The sequence below is a fragment of the Geospiza fortis genome, unplaced genomic scaffold (genome assembly GCF_000277835.1).
Source record: "Geospiza fortis unplaced genomic scaffold, GeoFor_1.0 scaffold84, whole genome shotgun sequence".
Classification (NCBI taxonomy): Eukaryota; Metazoa; Chordata; class Aves; order Passeriformes; family Thraupidae; genus Geospiza; species Geospiza fortis.
The window spans coordinates 2,719,458-2,734,591 of NW_005054363.1; the positions used below are offsets into that span (position 1 = coordinate 2,719,458).

Sequence of the window (15,134 nt, forward strand, 5' to 3'; positions counted from 1 at the left end):
GAGCTTAGGCTGACTTTTGGTGATGACTGGCCATTTGAAGGCATCACACAGACTGGAGGATGTGACTTGGATCCATGCTATTCTAGGCTGACAAATGTGCATCTTGGCTCATGCATCAAAGTTAAGCCACTCTCCTCATGAATCATCATGGTCCTGCACATAAGGGAGGGTTCACATCCAAGGGACAGCCAGGTGGCTTTGGAAGGGTGGGAATAGAAGGGGAATAAGAAGGAATTCATGAGAAATCCATGGTTAGCTGAGGGAAGTCCAGTCATTTTTGTGCACACCCACGGCCTCTGATCTGGGCTAAAGTTACCATTTTAGAAATTTTGAACAGCCTTCACCTGGCAGAGGGACCTTATTTTGCATCAGTGCTTCACATCATGTGGTCAAAATTATTTTTAAATCTTGGATTAGGTGCTTTAATCATTAGGCACACCTCCCTGCTGACAACAGCTTTGGTTTTTGTAACTTCATCAGAGTTCTTATCCAAAATGCTAGTGATGCTTCTCTTTTATTATGTTCAAGAACTTACCACTTTTAGTGAAGCATTCAAACGCTTGAATTATTTGTACATGCCTTGCATCTTGGTTATAGTTAAACCAAACAATACATATTTATCTCTTTTAATCTCTTTTTTCACTTTGCTCCTTTTTGCTTCCATTGAAACTTATTTCTATTCATTATGATCTTTCTGATGACAAAGTGACCAGAATTGGAAGTAAAAGCTGGCAGTGCTGTTGTTGCTGAGCTGTGCAGAGATGGAGATGACATGATACAGCTCCACTGGCCCTTTTTTTGATTACTGCACAGTCGTGTAGCACATCCCTCTCTCACTCTCATCCCTCATTAGCCATACTGTCACTTCGGCTTTGCTTTGTCTTTCGCACTCATGGTCTGTGGCTTTGAATTTTGATTTTATCCCTATCTCTTCTTTATTTAATTTTCATCCTCTTGAACCACTTTTATTTCATGCTACAGCCACTAGAAATTTTTACTAGGATGATGTTCACATTTTCTCCAAGACCATCAACATAGATGCAAATTAGAGAAAAAAATCCAGCAGGAGTACCCTGGGCACTTTTCTTAACTCAATCTGATTATTTTACTGTTTATTTCAGCTTATGATCTGCTTAACAATCTTTTCCAGCAATGCATCTTTTCCCCCTTGAATGTTAATTTTGAGTGCTCAGATCTCAGTGGTAAAACATGTAAATTGCACTGAATATGTGAGAAAATCTTGAGCAGTAAAATGCTGCTGCAATGCATAATTGTTGGAATTGTCCTCCTGACTCCACTGCATTATTTTCCTTCTATTATATCACAATGGCATGAGCACATATATCAAAAAGCTGAAACATGCAGGAATCATGACCATCTACTCCTCCCCCATGTCCTGTCAGTTTCTTCATCCCAGATTAGTGTCTGTTGGCTTGGGAAGCAAAGAGGGAGCAGATGGACCACAAAATGAGATTCTGTAACCTTCTTACCCAATAGATCTGCTTTCTGCATGTATTCAGACATATTTACTTACTGTAGTGACAATTATCAGTTTTATTTCTTTTAAGAAAACCAAACAACTTCAGCTCAGTATGAAAGAGCAAACTAATTTGTCTTCTGGCACCGTTACTGTCCATATAATTTCAAATCAATTAGGAGAAATGTGGCTGGGTTCCTATCTGCACAATACCTGAATATGCCCGTTAAATTCATAGACATGCTTAGGTATAAGGGGACGAACACAGCATGTACCTTCTCTGGACCTTTAGGTAACTTTTTATTCTTCATAACACAGGTCACAAGAGCACAGTTGTTTATTTTCTGGTATACTTTGTTTGAATGTATTATTTGGACAGCCAGATGAAGCATCTTTTTATTTGTGAATGAAGGGACTTGAGTACAAGCATAACCAAATAATAATAACTACAAAGCTTCAAAACCATTCTGTGATTCTATGAAAATGCATCAAGTAAAGAATTCCCTTTATTCAGAAATTTGCATATTTCCTGCGCCTCATTCAAGGTGTACCCATTGAGAGCACTAGATGTATTTTAAATGAGAAGAAATGGATAAATGTTTGGTTAGGGTGTAGCTGTTAATAAAAGTTGCCCTCAGCCATGCAGCATGTCAGTACAACCATACATTGAGCTCAGATCCACTGCTAGTGTAATATTCTTACAGCAGCAGAGGTCTTTACCTCTGCCTTTCATATTAGCAAAATGCTGTGTGTCTTATCTGGGATAGGAGACACCAACCCAGAAAACACTGAGGGGAGATTCAGCTTGACTGTTGTAGCTCCCTAGGAAGAAGGTGCTTCAGCTGTGGGATCTGGGTGCCTCCAAGGCACAAAAAATCTCAATGCTGCAGGCAGCTGCTCTGGAAGATAAATCTCCTTGCAGATAAACTGACCTCTGTAACAAAACCTCTAGAAAAAAACGTAGACACCAAACTTGTAGATGACTCAGGTTGGATGCAAGGAATCCAAGTGTCTTCTGACAACACATTTGGCCAAATACAATGCGACAAGCTCCTGTAATGAAAAAAGTGCCTTCACTCTCACACTGAGCCAGTGGGACTTGTCCAACAAGTATATAGCACACATATGGCCCTGCACTGGAAGCACTGGGTATCTTCCTTAGGAGGAAAAAGGAACATGTTAAACCTAGTGATTAGAACCCAGAGTTTTAGGATGTTTTGGAACTGGGAAAAATAAAATCAAGAGGTAGAGACTCTGAGTGCAAGAATTGCCTGGCTGCCTTATACACACAAGTGCATTGCCAAGAGCTGCAGGTGTTCAATCAGGCTGCTTTTATTTGAGGTGCCTAACGTGGATTTCAAAACCACCATGTAGGCAACCCGGCTTGAAAATTGACCTTAATTTCTTCTAATTGCATGTCTTATTCTTCATTATTTTTCTTGTTAGAGACAGAATTTTGAAAGGCGATTCACTAGTGCAGCTATTTTTGACTCATCGCTGCCTGTCTTACTTTGTGTTATTTAATGGGTTCCAGTGGCCATATGCTGCAGAGAATCCTGGAACAAAGTGAGTAAACTGGGAGGCATTGCTCAGAAGGATAAATTTCACAGTTGGAAACACACTTAATACTGAGCCTTCTAACCAGTTTTTCCAGAAATCGCAAGCTTGATTGCCATGATATCTGAACATGGCATTAGCTACTCTAATGAGGAAAATAATTGATATGCTATGGAAATTAGGTCTAATTAGATCTTGTTAAGATAAATATCTCAGTTCAGCTGAAAACTTGAAGAGATACATTTTGCAGCATTCCAGATTATAAATATGACCCTTGTTCTTCACCTCCCTCTGCGTCTTGGGTTACTACTGGTAGAAATGGATGTGAAAAGCGTCCTTATCACAATCACTACTTTCTAACCCACTTGACATGGAATAAGTGACAAAGATGCTGGATAGCTTGAACTTTACATAGCTTAAAACCAATTTTTACATTGGCATTTAGGCAAAGAGCCAAATTTCAGGACTGTGCATAAAAATGTATCCTGCCTATTCATTTCCTTACATTAAACAAATATATCAATGTTTCTAAATTTTCAGATCCATGGCAAACAATGTTCTTCAGTGCTCTTTACCACTGTTTTCAGTGACTTTAGAACAACATGCATGCCAAATTATATCAATACCATCTTAATGGAGGACAAATATTGAATGCAAATGCTAACAAAATCAAAGTTCCTTTTAAATTTAGAAGGAAAAAGAAGAAAGAAAGTAAAAAAATATATGAGGTGGGCCATCCAAAAGGTAGCTAAATTTCATTAGAATTTAGACCAAGCAGATGACTTATACCTCCATGTATACTTTTCAAGGTACTGCCAAGCAATGAGCCAAACTCATCTCCCCTCTTCATTAATGGAGTTGCCATGGGACTCAGATAAGATGAAACCTTGCGGGCAGCTGCTTTGTTTTCTTCCATCTTGCAGAAAACACAGATTCAAAATATTTACTGTCCCAGTGGGCTCGAGTTTCCATCTTGCACACTGACACTTCTGCAGTGCAAAAGAGACGGGAATCGGTGTTCTGCAATAATTTTGGTTTGATGTTTTTTCATTCTCACAGAATAAGCTATTTAAAGTGAATCCTTTAGAAGTCTGTCTTCAGATATTGTTTTTTCAGATCTGCTGAGCTAATGACCTACAAGCCCTAAAACAACTTATCATGTAACATCACAGGCTGTTTTAAAAACATAACATATCAAGGAGTCAATTTCTGTTATTTGATGCAATTCCTTTGCCATCAGCCTGGCAGAGCTGGCAGCCTTAGACAGCTGTTTCTGTTACCTGCGGTCACCAGCTTGCCTTCTGGGGAGCAGGACATGCTGGGGCAGAGCCCCCTCTGCCCCCTCTGCAGAGCCCTGGGGGCACTGCCTTGGTGCACCAATGCCAGTGGGAGCCAAGGGCATGGGGAAAGCACAGGGGACCAGTCTGGGCTGGGGATTTGTCCATGAGGACCACTCTAGGAGGCAGATCCACAAAGCGGTCTTGTCAATGATGAGGGTCTGATGACTGAAAACACAAAGGCTTTTTCTAGGCAAATCCACTCCCTCTGAAAAACAAGAAAACAAAAATCCATCTTTATGTCCTCTTTGTGGCAAGTCTTGAACAAGGGGAAAGGTGAATGATCTGATGCTTGCAGTCATGGTTCCTGACAGCTTTTCAATGTCCCTGTGCCTTGATAAATACGTACCTCCGTCCATTGACCTTTTTTCTTATGAGTGTGGGGGAAACTATCTCGCAGGGCATCTATTGTGTCATTTCCCTGGATGAAGGAGAATAACAAGTGAGTAAAACAAGATGACTCTTCCTATGACCTTTAAATATTAATAAATTAAATATCTATTTGCATCACTCATTTTCTATTATTAATGTATTTATCTTCTGTTTTTCTTGGTCTGCCTGGTGATTACCACCAGAAGATTCTGCATCTTCCATTTCAGAAAGTACTTGCAAGAATTGAGAAGATTCCCAAAGATTCCCTCCATGTAAATATGTGCATATATAGTCACTGGATGAGATACCATGTAGACCAGCAGCAGATATATGCAGATTTCTTCTGTGGCAGTCTGTAGCAATGATTTCACTATTTAAATCACACAGCACTAAGGCAGCAGTTGGGATTTTTAAAAAAAAAAACTATTTACTCTTTTTGTTACAAACCTAATGATTGCAGAAATGAGAAATCAGCCTGCAAACAGTCCAAATTTAAATAAAATCACCCCCACACTAGACTATAACAGTGGCAGATGGACAGAGGAAGAAAGTGTATATAGTCATATTTTTTGCCATTATAGTATAGACCCTTTCAGATTGCAGCAAGCAACTTGCCATCTGCAAATCTGAGTCTTTCCTTTTCTGCTGAGGCACTGATTCAAAAATCATGATTTGTGAAGTTTGAGTTAAAGTATTAAGAGGCTTATCTTTCATTTTAAAGGCATACTGATCTCCTGATTTTACTTCAAACACACGAGAAAAGCATCCTGAAAATTTCTCTCAGCTTCTTAGGACAAAACCCAAAGGCACTGGCTCACTCTTAGGTATGTGGTGAGGTAATGGGTTCTGCACATGAATAGCTTTTTGTCAAACAGTCTCTTATTGCTGTTGTTCTCTGGCTTTTGTTTGGTTTACTCTTTGAGGAAGCGATTTGCTCTATGCCTATAGGATATGTAGATCACACTGGGCACCTTCCTTACAGCAGCACACATACTGACAGCAGCAATGAGCACTTGGGTTTAACGCTGACCCGCTGAAGAGAGAAGAATCTGATCACTGCATAAATGTCATTGATTTTTTAGGGCCAGATCTTCATTTAAATGGCCGCTGATTTAGTGGGTGTATCAATTTAATACAGATTTGCGAACAAAATCTGGGCACATTTTAAAAACATTGCAGTGTGTCTACCCGCCTCAGCTTTCCAGTTTTATCTTACCTTAAGTAAGGATGTGCAAAGGATGTGACCATCACAGAGATCAAACAAACATACACAATTTGCAGCCTACTGGGGTTTCTGATGCTTTCACACTATGGGCAGGGAGTTACTTCAACTAAGGGTCACGACTCTTACACAGGTTTAACTTACCAATAACCAAAAAATCGCCTCTAGGTATGAAAGCTTATTTTGAACTTGTTTAAGAAGAGGAGGATGCAATTAAATTCTGGCAATTCCCTTTCAAGAGGTGCTGCAGTATGCTTTGCATTGCAGTATTTCTAATTTTCACCAGGTCAGGGTTGCTCTCTGTGAAGCAAAAAAGAAAAGGTTTATTTTTCTAATCATACATGCAAAAGCCATGTACAAAATAAAATATTAAATACAGTAATTACAGTAATTTTTGTTAAAATGTTTTTACACAATAAACCTTTGGCTTTGAAAGCTCTACCAGAAGCAAAAGAAAAACAAACTGTAATGAAAAAACTGAAATCAGAGGCCACTAATAACACTAAAGGGAGCCCAGAAGCCAAATTAATGTTTCTACAAAGAAATACTTTTCTACACCAGGCAAATTCCTAATAAAACCTTTACCTGGGTCTTTATAGACAGGATTCAGATTTCATTTTGAAGTATGTTTTTTACAAACTGTTTAGTGTTCATATGTCATTACCACTGTTGGGCCAGATTGCACCTGGCATCGATATAAACAAAGCTTTGGCAAGAATTCTTTCCTTTGGGATGGAGACATCTGATTTTCAAGCTGAAAACATGTCAGTGTTGCAAGACACTCCAAATAGGCTGTTTTACCAGTGCAGTAAATTAACCCGCCTGGTGTAGTGTTAAATGCTTTACAAACATCGACTGAAGGTGAGGGAGGGAAACACCAAAAAACAAACAAAAACATTTCAATAACTTGTTTGACTACGAGCAGTGAAAAAAAAAGTACGAGGAAAGCTTGAAGGGAGGGGGGCATGCCTAGGAGACAGGACAGTAGAAAAATGAATTTTCAGAATTATGTCCTGTATTTAACCTAGAGACTGCGTGCCGTGGTGTGGGAAAACACAGAAGGAGCAGAACAAGTTATATAGATCATAGAAAAAGCACCTTCATTTGAAAAGCAGATCAGGATAACAGCAAACAGTGACTCTAACTCATCATTGCCTTGTCTAGAGGAGGAAGGCTTTTTGATAGCTATCACATGAAAGAGGTTCACCTTTAATGCCACAGAACACTGGTGGACAAAGACTACGTAGGCAAAACAGAGGATGAAATATTAGGCTATCCCCCTTGCTTCCCCATTGTTCAGGATGAAAAAGCTGAGCTGAACTTCTGGGCACGCAGAATCGGCTGCGTGAAAGCTCTCGTCGCTAGATCGTGCATTTGTGCTAAGCTTGAATGCTCTGGAGGACAATGGGGTTCATCCTGCCTGTGGCTCTGCAGTGATTCTGCAATATAGATGTGAAACAAGAATAGCTGGAAAGTAGGTCCACATGCGTACGGAGTGGAACAACGGCCTGTCCTGAGAAACACAGGCAGAAGTAGTATTCTTAAATATATATTTCTTTATATAGCTGTTAGACTGAAGCCATTTTGCTACTCATCTTGCTGTTTTAATTGTCCTAATAGCTGTCTATTTACAAACATGCGTGTAAGTGGGCTAGAATAATTAATTAATATTCATAAGCATTCATAAAATGTGACAAAGTTTATGTTAGGGCAGATGTTAATTTCCAGGAGGATTACATTTCTATTAAGTGTAAAATTATATTAGTAAGATCCAGCATGATTGATTCTCGCTTGGCCAGCAATAGAGGACTTAGCATCCATACTGGCAGAGATTATATCTGGTCAACAGGAAAGGAAAACTGGCCAAGAAACTGCCAACACAGAATCTGAAGCTGTGAAACCTGGTCAAGAAGAAATAAAGCCAAATAAGCAACAGATGAAAAATTATCTTAAAGCAAAGATCAAATCACTCAGTTGGAAATGAGAATTGTATTGGAAAAGGTGATGCTGAGAGCATGAAGGGACATGAGGATTTTAAAAACAACAATATTAATAAATAAAATGGAGTGCAGACTACTAGTAATTTTTTTTAAGTGTACCTTAACATAAAAAAAAATAGTAGACAGTTTTAATATGCTCAAAGATGTCTGACAAAGAGCAGAGAGGACTTCTAAACTTTGCAAATAATGTGGAGGAGAATGCCAGAGGTATCGGTACTCAAGAGCCGTGGACATACTGGAGAAGCATCAGGAATGGGCTCCAAAAAAGTTGAAGGAACTGGAATATCTCTCCTCTGAGGAGAGGCTTATAGGGCTGGGGCTGCTCAGCTCAGGAGGATCCCATCAATGTATATAAATACCTGCAGGGAGGATGCAAAGAGGACAGAGCCAGGCTCTGCTCAGGGGTGCCCAGTGACAGGGCTGGAGGCAACGGGCATAAGCTGAAACACAGGAGCCACCTCTGAACATCAGAACACTTTTTCACTGTGCAGATGACTGAGGTTTCCCAGCAGCTGTGAGTCTCCGCCCTTGGGGATATTCAAAAGCTATCTGGACAGAGTCCCAGGTGTGCAGCTCTGGGTGTCCCTGCTGCATCAGGGGATTGGACAAATGACTCCCAGAGGTTCCTTCCAACCTCAGCAGTCATGTGATTCTTTGACTTCATCTGAAGCCCAGTGGGGAAGGTGATAGATCAAATGAAGAACCAGGAAAGAAGGAGACCTTGGTAAGATACAGACTTTACAATAGTTTTCTGGTACTGTTGTACCTTGCACCCTCGGATATTGGAGCGGTCTAGTGGGCTCAAGAAGGATTTGTTTCTGCACCCATGCTGCAGAAACCTGCTGCCCCTAAAGAGAGACTTCCTAGGAAGCTTATAGATGATTGCTTGCCAAATCAGAGAGTGAGGAGAGAAATGGGTAGGGAACTTGCCAGCAGATAAAGTCAAAGAGCATTAATGCCACTGTGTGTTTTGTCCTCAGAACAGAAGTGAAGTGCTCTGGATGTAGGGTAACAGTAGGACCGCTTTGGACTGTGCCGGATCCAGCCCCACCCTAAGCAAAAGCAAAGACACCTCAACCAGGGAAGGGCACCAAGAACCTTCCGTATCCAGCAGCATCAGCACACACCAGCACACACTGCTAGCACCTTGCCAGGGACAGTGCCTCAGTGGCCAGCTGGAACGAGGAAATGGAGCCAGGGAGCTTCCGGAGGCTGAGGGGTGGCTGCCAAACAGACACCATGCTTGGTGGCAGGCTGGCAGCACAGGGAGAAGCCACTGCCAAGAAAAGGGAGGGGAGCATCACCTGAGTCCCACCAGGGTTAACCTGCACCTGATGCAGGTGATGGGAGTGGGGATTCTGGCTGGAGAAAATGTCTCTGAGCACTCTGGGGGGAAAACTACCTTCTGTTCTCAATACAAAACACATTATTACTGGGGCAATCAAAAATTTAAACAGGTTAGCAAGTAAAGCAGAACAGTTTCCCAAAAAAGAGATTTTTTTTTATGTAAGTAGAACACATTTTCACATTTTTACTTTTTGTTTTTGGCAGTCCTTCATTCAGAACAAGAATGATGTCACATCAAGTCAAAAGGACCAAAAAAAATTGCTAACTGCATACTTTGTTCAGACAGTTACACAACAATAAAGCAAGTTGGGCAAAAATATAAGAGGAAAAGAAAGTGAGAAAAAAGGCAGTTTAATGGGTGTCAAACTTGTAAACACTGAATTCTATTTTATCACTGTTGGTTTAAGATTAATATAAGATAAACAAACCAGCAGTACTGTATTAATGCAGTTATATTGCTGTAAAATCCTTATTGTCCATGAATTTTATTCACACAGGAGAATAAATTATATTGCTAGTAGCATTTTAGCAAATAGTTTCATGCCAGAGCATTGCATCAACTTAATGTTATTGGTGTCAAATAAATCTGAAGTAGTTAAATCAGTAGAAAGTCCAGGCTGACCCCAGCATTTATTGTATGTTTATATAAGTGGTTCAAAGCTGAACCCATTTTCTTATTAGTCTTTTACTTACACTACATTTGGCAGAGTCATTGTCCAGAAAGTGAGAGAAAATACCTGATAAGCCATGTGTAAAGAATTTGAACTCAAACCCTGACAGTCTGCTTGAAGTGAATGAAATTCATGTCAGATTTGGACAGATGCAAGAGTAGCTAACAAAAGCACAGGTGAAGGAGCCCTGCATATTCAGGTCTGGAAAAATGTTATTAAAGGAACCACATAAATGAAGGCAAAAGTCGTGTTAGTGAAGTAATCAATAATTTAACAAGGTGCTCTGCTTCCAGATGCCCCTGTTGGTTATGCTGAGGTAATTTTATGGGGAAATGCATATGGATGCAAGAATGGGGGCTTGTAGTGAGGGTTGTTAAGGGATGCAGGCATTTGCTTGAGTCCTACCTAGTACTCTCCTCATGGGCACAAACTGGGTGCAATGGTGGTTGCTCAGCTGGCTGTGGTGGAAAGAAAACCAAAAACAGCTCAAGAAGTTCCTTTTTCCATGTTGCCCTTCCTAGCTGCTTGTTGTCATCCTTTGCCATGCCCTTGCTTGCAGTGGTGCAATTGTTTGTTTGGCCAGGCTGTAAACAGGACTGGTTAAATGGGCTGGGGTTAAAAACAAAATCCTACTCTCCCACACAGAAAAGCCTGAGTTTCTCTAATGGGATTACTTCAGTGATCCAGTTTGCGTGTCAGCTTGAGAAAAAGTTGATTGGAAAAGCTTGCATAAGGAAAAAGCAGGGCATGGAATGGGAATAAGCAGAAGAGGGTAGGAACTGCTTAGATGTTGCAGAAATAATCATATATTGGTTTATTTTATTGTTTTATTGGGAAATATGCACCAACTTTACTTTAAACTTCATAGATATTCCAGAAGCCCCACAGAGGAGCACCTTCTCAGTCAACCTAGCATTTAAAAATAATTTATTTCATCAGGGAAGTAAGTTGAAAAAAAGCTTAGGGAAGGACATGTCATAAGGTCTAGTAACTTCTTCCACCGCCATCAGGAATATCTAAATGAGGAACTGAATCAGGTTTTGAAGAATACCAGTAGACAATTCTCACCATGTCTACAAAGGTGTGTATTGTATTGTACCAGGACAATATATCTATCAGTGATGTACAAATACCACCCTGCAATCCTGAAGGATTGGCAGAGATCTGACCTAGAAAACAACCACCTTCTCAGGTCCCACTTTCAAACTGGAGAAAAATCTCAGTTCCTTTGACACCAATCACAGGTCTAGGCAGGGAAAAATTCACATTCTCAGGTTTTGTTTAGACCACAGAACACAAGTGAATTCATTTCTAAAAGGTTCCTACTCCTTACCATGAATACATGAGTCATGGAGTTTATTTTTAATAATTTTATTTTGTATCAGGGATCACTCTCTGCCTCAGCTGATCACTGCCAATATGGGGACACATGGGACATGATGTTCTGGTGCTGTTTCCCCTCTCCCACTTCTGGGGTGTGGGGGCGGAAAGAAGGAAGGGCAACTGCTTTTGTACCACTGCCCATCCTTCAGGGACTCTGCCAGGAGGTGTAGTGGGCTTTGCCTCATCATATGGAGCATCTGAGAGAATGTTGCCTGCAGGACTTGCTAAAACCTGCATTTGGGGTGACAATTGTTGGGTTCCTTGAGTCACCCCAGTCACCCATGCAAGTGGGATTTCTATCAAAAGCAAGCCCTTCTTCTGGCAGAGAAAGAAGAAGGATCTCTGGCAAAATCCAGCTTAGTGAGGTGGATCTTTGTGAAGGTGAGCACTGGCTGAGAAATACAATTATAAAACAAGTTTGCTTTGCAGGAAGGCAAGAGTTGTGTCCATTTAGTGCAAAGCTCATTAGATCAAAGCTTCCTGTGTTGAACATCTCACAACATTATTCTCCCATGGAAGTAATTACTGCAATTCCAGGCTACTTCTACAATGCTAAATGTGTGAGATTCAAGGAGAGATCCCTGCTGCCCTCACCTAGTGTGGCAGAGTGCCATGTGTGCCCACATGGCATAGGGGCAAATCTCTAGAGCAGACTAAGTGCAGTGATGCATGAGTAGCACATGGGTACCCTGTGTCTCCTCATGGGGTTTTGATGGAGTAGCTAGGTTTGTAGTATGGTTGGGTTTTGGGTGGTTTTTCTTGATTTCCAGCCTATGAGCAGGGTGGCATACCACTATGAGGTTTTTAAACTTTGACTGAGGGTGTGTTGCACACCCTGGGACTTGGCAAGACAGCCCATGTGAGTGTTTGGAGGGACACAGGCTTTGCTGGAGCTGTGTCACGGGAGCAGGGTGGGGACAGCTGAACTTGGTGCAGTCCTGCCCAAACCACTCTCTGGGCATGATGCCTGAAGAGATCTGTGTCTGAAACCACACCCGTACTGTGGTTTGGAGGAAATAGATGATTCAGTCCCCCAAAGGAGAGTCTGGATGTACATGGGCAGTTGTGCCTTGTGGCAGCTGAGACTCAAAACCTTCGGGTGAAGCTGGGAACTAAATTAATCCAGAGGTATAGATTTTCTCAGAGAGTCTGTACATGGAAATTTATATGAATGGCATATGCAGTACTACGTGAGGTAATTTCTGCTTTTAAAAAATGTCTGTGACATGAGAAGGTTTCAGATGTCCTCTTCTAGGTGGCTCAAGAGCTCATCTGGTGGGAGAACTTTTGGGAGTGCTTTTCCCAGTGTAAGACACCTGAATGACTAGTTCTGGTCTTGAATCCCCACTGCATGGAAAGACATGCATCTACAAGGTGACACACTTAACTTTAAAATGTAAGTTGAAAATGAAGAGTTGAGAGCTTTTTTGTACCACTAAGGTTTTACTGTGAACACTTGGACTTAGGGCATTCTGTGGGACTTTGATCACATTACAGAATATTAATTTGCTGATTTGCTGATGCAGATAAGGCACTTTATGAAAACTGAGATAAGAGCTGTTTACCAGTGTTTGCACACAACCAGAAACACAACTGTTGCTTCCAGCCTTCTCTTTGAAACACACAGTTTTACTGAGACTGTAGATATGCTGGGAAAAGTTTATTCCAGAGAAGAGGAAGGGTAAAAGATGCCATGGCACACCTAACCTGATTTTTCTTAATGCCTTCCTTGTTCCTAGGAGATATTAAGCAGCTTGGGGCAGACACTGGTTCCTCCAGTACAAGCAGGCATAAAGTTCTGGTCAATTGGGATTTTTTCAGAAAACCTCTGTTTACCTCTCTTGGCTTTAAGTATTTTTTTCCACTGATTTATTAAATAATTGAGGCAATAATTTGCCAATCTTTAAAACATTTGATCTATATCTCACTTGGAATCATCTGAAATCAGCTGCTGAAGAGGAATATGTACTTTTGAAGCATAGGTACTTTTGACAGACAGCAGTGCATTTCATTATCAGCATTAACAAAAAGATGCACTTGTAAAAATAAAAAATGGATGTCTAAACGTGCACATTTTCCATAGCTATCTATTACATACAGCCAAGTAAATATGTCTAAAACTGTAATATTTTAAAATAAAAATTAACATACTGTTAAGTTCAGATGAAAGAAAAGTATAATCCTTTCCTTAACTGATATATTAGATCGTATATTTTGTGGCCTTATTTCATCATTCAGTAGCTCATTTGGACTGTCCAGGAAGACTAATTAACACTAATGCTTCTAAAGAGTTTTCATTTGTGATGCTAATCTGTCACGAAACAAAAAGTATCTTCAGAAAGCCAGGGGGAAAAAGTAAAGAGACTACTTCTTGCAGCCAGCTTAAATTAGTGCTGGTTTGATTTGTGTTAATTGAAAGGTTGTTTACATCTCTTTTGTAAGTGTTTATAAAAGTTGGCAGACAGAAGAATAGCTGCCTACCTGCATGAACAAAACTTTGATTTATTTAAGCTGCTCTATATATTACTGTCATTAAAAATCTCTTGGAGCATTTCTGTACACATAATCTTAAGGTATAAGCCTGTCTCTTTGTTTATGTACACACAGACACACATATACCATTCTGTATCATTTTTGCTACTGAGACATTTATACTCAGTCCTCATATTATGTGAATATTTCTATGTGCCAGTTCATTCTAGCAACGTACTGGCCTCTGTTTAAATTTCTCTGAGATATGTGCAAGTCAGAAAAGTCAGAAAAATACCTTGATGACAATTTATGGAAATGCCTTGCTGTTGCATTCAAATCCACATCCTTGGACAGTCAGGCTCAGCAGAAATTTAGTATGACATAGTTGAGAACCCCTAAAGCTTTGTTGGGATTCCTGAACCCTGGCTCCTGGCTGCTGGCTGAGACAACCTCAGGCTCTTGTCCACTGGTTCTCCACATTGACAGCATCTCAGGACAGGCCACCTGACCACCATATGTGGAAATTGCCCAGCTTTGATGGTATTGGATAGACCCCCACCTAATATCTTCAGGATCCACATTGTCCACGCTAGTAGAGGGAGGGAGAGCCTTGCTAGGCTGACATGGCAGCAAGCACTCCCAGCTGTTCCTGGACAGATTTTAGAGATCTTTTATTTTAAAAATACAGGGTAGCTATTGTTGATAAGTGCACTGATGTGTTCCCAGACCTTAAATGGAACTTCTAGAGAAATAGGCAAAGAAATTTGGTTTCCTGAGCAGAGCATAATTAAATTGCTGCTTACACAATGCTGGCTGCTACTGACGTTTGCATCATTTTAGTGTTGCTAGACCATGTACTGCATGTAAGGACAATTAGCAGAGCAGAGAGAAAAGCAGCAGATGCTAGAAGCGCACAGAGTTAGATTACTCATTTTGATGTCATGAAGAATCTTTTTCAGAGAAGTGGAAAGGTTGGTATTAAACAAAAAAAAAAAAAAAAGGCCAAACCATTATTAAAGGAATACTATGAAGATTTCAGGAAACAGTAGCAGCAAAATCAGTGTCTTACAGTATGCTAAAACATATGTTTACCTGAAATACAGAGGAGGGACAGCAATATACATGATGGAGACTCTATTCTCCCTGCTCCTCCTCACTCCTGCCCCTTTTTTCCTTTAGGACTGGTTACATGGTGGGTGGAACCAAAAGAAAATGTGTTCTAAAATTTCTTAAACCTTTAAAAACTTGCTAACTGATTATCTGCTCAGAGGCAAAAATAAGAAAATATTTAATGAC

The 15,134-nt window shown here is 40.5% G+C and overlaps 1 protein-coding gene and 1 long non-coding RNA gene across 2 annotated transcripts in view; one reads left to right on the forward strand and one right to left on the reverse strand.

Moving 5' to 3' along the window:
- CLYBL (citrate lyase beta like) overlaps window positions 1-15,134 on the forward strand; it is a gene marked incomplete at its 5' end in the record, with an annotated part of 132,038 nt that overhangs the window by 83,843 nt on the left and 33,061 nt on the right. The window lies entirely within an intron of this gene.
- LOC115948229 lies at window positions 1,761-10,587 on the reverse strand. The gene is made up of 5 exons (XR_004082073.1): window positions 10,389-10,587; window positions 6,110-6,265; window positions 4,721-4,792; window positions 3,824-4,579; window positions 1,761-2,530 (listed from the first exon to the last, which is right to left on the reverse strand). It is a non-coding gene; the product is annotated as an uncharacterized LOC115948229 (long non-coding RNA).